Source organism: Hippopotamus amphibius, chromosome 7 (assembly GCF_030028045.1).
Source record: "Hippopotamus amphibius kiboko isolate mHipAmp2 chromosome 7, mHipAmp2.hap2, whole genome shotgun sequence".
Classification (NCBI taxonomy): Eukaryota; Metazoa; Chordata; class Mammalia; order Artiodactyla; family Hippopotamidae; genus Hippopotamus; species Hippopotamus amphibius.
Window position 1 is genome coordinate 132133429 of NC_080192.1, and position 10100 is coordinate 132143528.

The 10100-nt window shown below is 35.8% G+C and overlaps 1 pseudogene; it reads right to left on the reverse strand.

Moving 5' to 3' along the window:
* Positions 1-5441: 5441 nt before the first annotated feature.
* Positions 5442-6577, reverse strand: LOC130857692 (E3 ubiquitin-protein ligase Mdm2-like; annotated as a pseudogene).
* Between the last annotated feature and the right edge of the window lie 3523 nt (positions 6578-10100).

A 10100-nucleotide genomic window follows, 5' to 3' on the forward strand; every position in this document is an offset into this window, starting at 1 on the left:
ATGGCAGCAACAGACTTGTCCAGAAATTTACACCTTGGTGTGTGCGATATAAAGGTATTATTATGGATCTGACCTGTATTTTACTTTCCCTGTTTCTTTCACGAAAATTTTTGTAATGAATGGACCCAATATGTCTAACATTTTAGTAGGATATTATCATTATATGAAAAGTTTCATATCTGAAATTCATCTGGATGTAATAATAAAATTACAGCCTTTAATGGAATATGGTCAAAATTGTTGCTATTATTTCCTGAGAAGACATATACTCCATTGAGGCTTTCTTGTTGGTTGCAAAGGTTTATTTAGTGAATCTAGGGTATAAACAGTTATTGACTACTGTGGGTTAGGCACAATATTGGACACTGTGGTTTACTTAGACTAGTAAACAAATACTCCCCCCTTTCTTTCCTAAAGATCTTGCTCTTTAGAACAGGGTACTGAAAAGTTAGTTGTGCCGTGCGCAGTAATACAGATATGCACAGAGGTCCATGGCAGACTACCTGGGACACTAGGCTTTGGGGCCTTAGCCTGTACTTTCCTCTTGAATTTCAACTAACATTTCCTTTCTTCCTCAGTCACCTGTCTCTGTTCTGTAGTGACTACAATAGTACCTTGGGGAATAAAAGATAATGGGTGGGCAGAAAATGGGCAAAGATATCTAACTTAATAAGAGTACACTCTATCCTAGACCCTTTCTTCATTGAATACAATAATTGCCTTTAGGTTAAGATGAATTCAAGAACTTGCCAGCAAAATTTACTGATGTTATATCCCAGCACTTGCTTACTAGAGATTACACCTGTTTTCCATTTGCCAGTAAACAGGTTCAGGCTGGCCATGAAGCCATCTGTTCCCTAAGTAAACTAGTGTAACTCTGTGTGTTAACACCACCCATTGCTGATTTACCAGTGAGAGTACCTTTGTTGCACTGATGTTTGCAGATCCAAATTGGGGAAGAGTCAGAAATGTGAACAGATCTGCAAGTTAGAGGATTCACAGACCTCAGTCCTAAATCACAAAACTCCTAAGATTATTATTTATAAGTTCCACTTCACAGTTTCTATAAAATTGGGAATGATCCTGGTGTCCCTATAACCCACAAATTGGCAGACATTTTCAAGAACTCACACTGTTATCTGGTCATCTGCAGTGTCTACCGCAGAAAAGTGCTGCAGATGACAATGGTTTCCATCTTAGCACTAGTTAACAGTGAAGGGAGATGATGAAAAGGTGAAATAGACAGGAGTGAAAATCTGCTTATCAAGCTGCATCAGAAGTGGATGTCAGAAATCCCAGTTGCAGACTGAGGAAGCAAAAAGCCAGCACCGCTCACATTTAAGGCTGTGGCCACCAAAATACTTCTTCAGCCTCAGTGCTAATTAGTAGTTCAAAGATTTGCACTGCCCATATGAGGTATTAAAAGAGAAAACTCTAAAACTGTAAGTGCATGTGAGACAATGGAGGTAATGATGGTGAATAAGAGCTCAAACAGACTTTCCTTGCATTTTTGGGAAGCTCTGCAAAACAGGTACTCATCCAAGTCATCATAACAGAGGAGGTGGCCAAGGACTAAATCCTACTGACAATAATTGAGAACCATTTAAGGAAATAGGAGTATATGAAAGAAACCAAGAAAGAGCAGCCAGAGAGGTAGAAGGAAAGCAAAAATACGTGGTGTCACAGAGCTCAGTGAAAGAAAAAAATTTAAAACATTGAGGGATTGAAAACATCAAATATCAAGTAAGACTCAGAACAGAGAAGTGGTTTTTGACAGTAAGGAGGTCACAGATGATCACAGTGAAACTGAGCTGTCAGGGGAACTTAGTAGGGTAAAGCCTGATTATTGTGTGCGAATGAATAAATGGGAGGTATGAAAATGAGAGACAGGAAGAGTAGACGCTGATTCCAAGATTACGTCATGGAATTTGATTTAGGTTGAGAGAGGGCTGAGGCTGTTGAAATGATTATGTGATGCAGTTGATACTTGGTAGCAAATAATTCCTCTGTTGATGATGTCACACATTTCAGTCTCCGTTCTAGCTTTTCCACTGTCAAGCAGCATGACTTTGGACATTTATCCCAGTCTCAGTCTTTTCATCTGTAAATGTGAGAAAGCAGACTTTCCACCCATGTTAGCTAATTGTTTTCTTTGAAGACTGCAGAAAGAGGGAACAATCAATGCAGCAAGGTCTCTTGGAAAGTAGAAGGCTATAGATTCCAGAACTGAGGTGAATGAATTAATCTTACAAAGGAGAAAGGTTTCATACTGTGGTGAGTATAAAAGACAAACATATGGGTCCAGGTTCATTTACTTTTGTGGGTGTGGCATTGACAGATTTCCAATCTTAATGGCATTTATTTTTCTCTGAAATAAGAGGTAAGGTGACTAGCTCCCTGTAGATTACAGAATTGGTGGGTAGAGGGCTTGGGGGGGATGGCTTTAAAATAACCAGTGTAGTGACAGTGAGAGAATAGGATCGCCCATTTCATGAGTGTCTTGAGTACCCATTTCATGCTCTTGAAAATATATGTAAAGGAACATTACTTTGCGAGGCTCTCATTTTTCTATGAACAGTGTACCTAGCCCGGCTCTTGATTAAGAAAGGATGACAACTGGTGTGGTCCAAAATCATTATTCTGTAAAGTGGATGTGAGAGAATGGCAATAGACCAAGTGAAAGGAGGATATCAGAGAGTGGGCTGACTTGAAATCTATTCAAGATTGAGAAGGATGTGGACAGGAGTAGAATAACATACAGATAGATACTAAAATAGTAGAAAGGACAGAAGTATGGAGAGCTTGGTCAGATGAAAGGCAAGTTGGGAATAAAACTAACTGGAGAACTTGAAGGGAAGAAAGTTGTATTAAAAAACTAGGGCATTTATATTTTATAAGTGAAACTTTTCCAGAAGTTAAGGACCAGGGGTGTACCAGGGTGAGTGGGTATATCGGAAGGTTGGAGTTAGAAGGTAGGTGACTCATTTTATGCTTGTTGTCCTTACATAATCATTAGTAATTGCCCTTTCAGTTTTTTCTTAATCGAGTACTTAATAAATCATGTATTTATTTGTAAATCAACAAATAATACATAAATACTAAAACTCAGATGTAATCAGGACTACATTAGTAATCCGTAGGCATGTGGAATGAGAGCCCATTTGCACACAGATATGAGTATTTTATAAATAGTATAATCATTGCATGCATATACCCTGGGTATACATTGTTTATATTCTCATTATTACCATCAACTTCCTCCAGAAGGAATAAATTCTACTTAGTTCCATTTGATATAAATTCCAAACTAACAAAGCCCTACTGTGTTTGAGGATCACTCTTTGGCCAAGGACTGATCTCTTCAGCCATTTGTCTCCTACTTATATATGCATATATGGTAGGTCCTCTGTGTGTGTGTGTGTGTGTGATTTTTCTTTTTGAAGTTTATAATAGCAATATTCTGTTAGTGACCAGCATGCACAGTTGCTGTGCAAAATGACCCCTTGGTTCTATTCTAAACTTACAGTTCAGTTGATTTCATTGTCCTCTTCCAAGTTATGTACACATGTCATACACAGGAGAGAAACACTGGAACCTAAATAAAAATGGTAATTTACACTACTTTGCTTCAAATATTATTCACATTTAAATATAAATCAAAAAGTTAATGTATACACTTTGAGAGATACTTTAGAATCCTATGTTCTGACCCTGCCTTTCTTGAAGAAAAGTGATGCATAATTTTTAGATAATTTAGAAAAAAAGTTACAACCTTTCTGGCTACTTTTAAAATGAACATTGTTTTTCTGTTATCACATTTATGAATTCATCTTTCTGAATTCACTGTTTTCTAGAACTAGCCTTAAGTAAATGTCTGAAACTTAGGAAACTACCAGGAACAATGGAACCCAGACTGAGAAGGTACTTCAAACTGTCTTAGATTTCTTCTTAACTTAGAGGAAGCGATAGATCCAACTAAATGCTGAAATCAATTGTTGCAAAAGGGCCTGATAAACAGAGTTGAATACCGCCCCCCAACAGGACAGCTACATTTTCTACTATGGAGCCTTAAAATGTTTTGTCCTATGGATAAATTATGGTTATTCTCAAAGACTTCTCAATCAACAACATCTTTACCACCAATTCTTTATAGACCAAAATGCCTGGAGAAAAAGAAGTACAATTTAATTATATAGCACCAAATATAACTACAAATTTATTTTTTATCATGAAAGAGTATTTTAAGAGGCTCTGAAAGAGCAGAGACACTAAGAATCACAAGATTAAAGGGTATCTAAAATATTAATATCAAATATTTCACACAAAATTCTTCTCCTTACATGAAAAGTACTAAATAAATTACACTTAAATACTATATATATATAATATACATATATATCTCTCTCAGATACTTCTTATTGAATAGAAAGTAGGTAAGATTTAAAACATAAAGGGGTAATGAACTGTATATCGCATTCAAATTCTATTAAAATCCAAATATAAAATATAAACAGAAGTTACATTTTCCTAAATGATAGTAAATATTCACTATCCCCCCAAAGTAGGTAAATTATATTATTAAGGGAAAAAATATACGTGGACTGAGATATTTTCTTGCTTTGATATATGTAAAAAAATAGCAACACATATTATGTTAGTCTAAATGTTTAGGATTATATCGCTTGAAATATATAATGCTATTTTTACAGATACATCACCTAGGGGAAATAAATTAGCAGAATCATTTGAATTAGCTTTCTTCATAATGGTCAGGGTTTACCTCTCTCTCTCAAAGCTTTTTTTTTTTAATAAATTTATCTATCTATCTATCTGTCTATTTACTTATTAGCTGCAGTGGGTCTTTGTTGCTGCACATGGGCTCTGTCTAGTTGTGGAGAGTGGGAGCCATTCTTTGTTGTGGTGCGTGGGCTCCTCACTGCCATGGCTTCTCTTGTTACAGAGCACAGGCTCTAGATGCATGGGCTTCAGCAGTTGCGGCACATGGGCTCAATAGTTGTGACTCACGGGCCTAGCTGCTCTATCACATGTGGGATCTTCTTGGAGCAGGGATTGAACAAGGGTCCCCTGCACTGGCACGCAGATTCTTAACCACTGTGCCACCTAGGAAGCCCTCTCTCAAAGCTTTTTGAGGTATAATTGATATACAAAAAATTGCACATATTTAATGTATGCATTCTGATGAGTTTGGACATAAGCATTTACCTGTAATGTTACCACCACGATCGAGATACTAACCAAATCCATCACCTCCAACAATTTTCTTGTGTTCTTGTGTGTGCACGTGTGTATGTGTGTGTTAAGAACACTTAACATGAGATCTATTCTCAACATATTTTAAGTGCACAATACTATATTATTTACTATTGTTGTCTACTATTTTGTATAGGAGATCTCTAGAAGTTACGCATCTCGCCTACTTTTTAAAGGTTCTTTGCACACGTGAAACATGCCATAAGATGTCCTGTGCTGCCATGGAGGATGCAACTATTTTTAGATGGATTGTGGCAAATCACAGGAGAATCAATGGCATAAGAGGAAAACTAGACTCCATATTTTCCTCTTTGTCCTGTGCTTCTTCCCTCTCAGACTCATTGACATCTTCCTGGCTGTTAGAAGTGATGCTATTAGAGTCGATGCCTGAGAATAGTGCTCACCTTCTTGGGACTGGGCGGCTCAGAGGAATTTTTTTGTTTTCTTCAACATATGACTGAAATTATTCACTGTAGCTTTTTTTTTTTCCAATCAGAAACTCAAAGCCCTCTTCTCCTTGCATTGAGTTTTCTAGATTGGCTTTCTCTGACATTTTTCCTTTTTCTTCAGGAAGTTAATTCTCACAAAGGGTCCAATATCTGCTGCAAGGCAGTGGAAGGTGAGGGTTTATTTCCTTTCATAAAGTACACTTCCAGCAGTCAATTAAGGACATTTCAGGATCTTCTTCAAGTGAGTCTGTATCACTCTCCCATGTCTGATGTACAGGAACTCAATATACCTCATCATCCTCCTCTGAGAGTTATACTTCCACACTAAAACTATAATCTTCTGAATTGAGACTCAACTTCGAATTTCAAAGAATTCACCTGAAACTGAATCCTGCTCCAATCACCTGAATGTTCACTTACACTAGCATCACGGTCCGGATGTGACAGCATCTCTGTGAATTCTCCGCTGCTTCTTCCATGACATATATCCCTCATTACACACAAAGCCATGCTTCATCAAAGAAGGAGAAATACTACCAGATTTCTGTGCTTTCTCTGTCATTCACCAGGTAATTCATCTGAATTTTCTTCTTCTCAGAAGTTCTCTCTTCTTCCTCTGAATTCCCAAAACACTCATATCCCAGGCCTCTGGGGCTCTCGAACATATTATGTCTTAAGGAGGTTTCCGGGAGTGAAAGCAGCAGGACCTGACAGAGTTTGGGATACCCCTCCTGCTGGGCTTCTCTGCGCATCTTCATTTCAGGCACACAGGCTTCACAGGCCCAAGGGGCCCCATCCCACTGGGGTCTCCCAGAGCCTCCCTGGGCGTTTGCGCATGTGCGCTCAAGCATCCCCATCCTCCGCCAATTCCCCCTTTCATTTTCATAATTGCCGAGGTTTGGACAAATTCTCTTTTCATACTATGTAAAGGTCACTAAATATTATGAATGAGGAAAAAGGAAGGCCGGGTGTTTGAAGGATCATCCGAGTGGGTTAATTCATGCAGAATTCTCTCCCATTGACGAGAGTAAAAAGAGGGCTGTAGTAAGAATATTCATAGATGAGTACATAGTAATAAAACATAACATAATTAGGTGAAAGCTAAACACTTAAATTTGAGTCTTCACACAATATAGACAGCAAGCCAGTAGAACATCTGGGACCTAACACGTAACAGCATCTAACATTCACAATGGTGAATCATTCTATGTGATACTGCTCGGATTTAATTACCTTCAAAAGTCCAAATCTGATTCCGTCCAAAATTTAGCATCTATTGCAAGCCTAATGAGTTAAAAGTTGGAACTGGAGAACAGAGCCATTACAAAAATAAAAGTAATCAACAAACTCTTAACAGATCTCCTAAAGCGACGATTCACACAGGATTTCACACAAAACTCGCATTAATGCTAATGAAATTGGGTAAATCACAGGCTGAAATTCTCCTATACATTGATAGGTGAATAGTTTCCTGAGGTACTTACTTAGATGAGGGAACTTAATTTTCTCTCCACTAATCCTCTCTGGATGAAAAATAAGAAATCATGCTCTTAAAGTAGACGGCACATATTCAGAAGCACTCAAGCAGATTAATCAAAGCCACATCAGGACAGTCTAGCTCATTGCTGACCAATCAAACCATCTTCCATTCATTTGGATACCAGTTGGCCAACATCTTGAGATGTCCATTCTGTTGGTGGTTCTGAAAGTAAGTCATTAAGTTCATTCAATCTTGCTTCTTTGAGATTCTAGAAAAAGAAACTGTGCAATTATGTGAGGGAACTAGTTGAGAAGAAATAGAAATTCCTGATTGCCTTAATATGAATTGAAGAGTTCCATCGCTGATTTAATTAGCTGCTTAGGGAAGGAAAGATCATGAAATGTTGAGTTAGAAACAATATAAGACCATTCAAAGACTTAAATAAAATAATAGGACAGGTATACTTAAGTTTCTGGGGCAGAAGTGGTGTGTGTGTGTGTGTGTGTGTGTTTCAGAGGAAAGTAGCAACTTTCACTATCACGTCAGTGTTTTTGCCAAATAATGATCATTACAATAATATCAACTTGGTTGTATACAATTCTAGACTAGGGCCAAATAAAATTTCTATTTTTCTTCTCACTTATTACAACTTCCTACTATACAGGTAGGGCTGTGGTTATGGTCTTATTTTGTAATTGACAAAATGAGGCTCATTTTGGTAAATCACCTCATATAATAAAAGTGGTAGGCTCTAAAAATAAAACAAATTGTAAATAAAATAAATATGCTGATTTTGATGAAGAGAGTGATGTCACAGAAAGCAAAGAGTCTTCAACTCTCATTTAACTGACTTCTATTCATTTACAACTGATGAAATTAAGCCTTAAAATGGGAATTTTCTAAAAACCATTGCCCAAGATCTTAATGTCAGAAGAATTCTAGTGTCTTGCCATTTGGTTAGTGATATTTAGAAAGTTTTAAAAATAGGGATAGCTCCCCAAATACCAAAATATGTCTTTGATTAAATTATCCATGAACACATAAATAGTTCTTATTATATGTTGCTCAATGAAAAGTATCTGATGCTTCTTATTGTGACTAAAACCCACATTACTTTGAATTTAGCAGACACATTTTGGGTAATTATATGGCTTTAAGCAAATATAACACGTTTGCTAATTTATTAGACATTAAGAATCAACGCCACTATACACAGCATTTAAAAAATGACTGATATAAAATCTACAATTATATCTGGAGATGTCTCAGTAATTGATAGGACAAGTAAAGTAAAAATCAGTAAGAACAACACTATCAACTAACTTGACCTAATTAACACTTATAGGACAGAGGGCAGAAACTACAGCAGAATATATATTTTTTTCAAGTGCACAGATACTGTTCACCAAGAGTGATCATATTCTGTTACACAAAGATTCTAGAATGAAATTGCACAACATATATCTTCAGATCTCAATGGAATGACGCTGGAAATCAATAGATAATAATTGGAAAATTATCAAATATTTTGAAATTTAAAAGAAGAAAACAAAAAAGAAATTAGGAGACATTTTGAAGTAAATGAAAGTAAAAATACAACCTATCAATCAATATGTGATCGGCTTAAGTAGTGCTTAGAAAAAATTGATAACAGTGGGGAAAAAAAGAAATGTTTCTAATTAATCTTTGGAAATTCAACTTAAGGAAGTAGAAAAAGAAGAGCAAATTAAATTTTAAAAATATTAACAGAGCAAAAATCAGTAAACTCAAAATATAAAATACAGAAAATCAAAACCCCAAAACTGAAAAGATCAATAATAAAATTGATAAAACTCTGGCCAGACTAATTAAGAAAAAAATGAACACACAAATTATCAATATCAAGAATAAAAGAGGGAACCTCACCTCGGATCCAAAGAGGTTAAAATATATGGGAACATTATGAACAACATTGTGACTATAAATTTGATAGCTTAGCTTAAGTGAACAAATGCTTTGAGATAAATACCTCTGAATTTTATTATATATAAATCATATTTTAATAAACCTGACTACTAAAAAAAGGAGAGATTGGTTTATTCTGGAAAGGAAACAAAATGTACTACTGCTATGACTAAGACTGATATGTTCTTTTTTTTTATAATGTTGTTTTTACTTAATTGTTTGTTTTTATAACTCAGCCTAATATTTTTGACCAACATGAAGATTATACAGAGGTGCTTAAAGCTCAGTCTCTTAATATCTGCAAAGTACACATTTATTTCCACATTTTTTCCTTCCATCGTTTTTCTTTAGCAGATCTTATTTTCAAGACAGTTTAATTCACTTCCACTTTCAGATATTTTCTAGTACAAGTGAAGCTTTTTGATGCAAGATACAGAGCTAAGGATAATTTTCCCTACCTAGAATGTGGCAAATCCATTGGGTTGCATTATTTATTTTTTCCTCGATTTGAACCTGAGGAATTTGGCTAAATTGTAATGAAGCTAAAGAGTCTACATGGACTGATATTTTTGGGGAGACTTGAAATCATTGCCTTGCTTTTTTGCACCTCATCTTAGTTGTGAGCTTTGTGTGCTGGCAGTCAATCACTAGTATAAAATAAAAATGCTTTCTAACATGAGCATTAAGTATTCATTAAGTTATTAATTCTCCAGTAGATCCAGAAAGAGAAAAAAATAGATCAAGATAGTCTTTATTAGAGAGATAATAATAGTGATAGTCATAATTTATCGGACACTTACATGTGCCAGTGTGTTAGGCAATTTTCATTCATTACTTAAATTAATCCTTATAACATCATTAAGACATGAGAATAATTCTCATTGTACCACAAGGCTAATATTAAAGACTAAGATATATTCTGCCAAATAAATTAGCAAAACTTAAGGGGAAAAAAT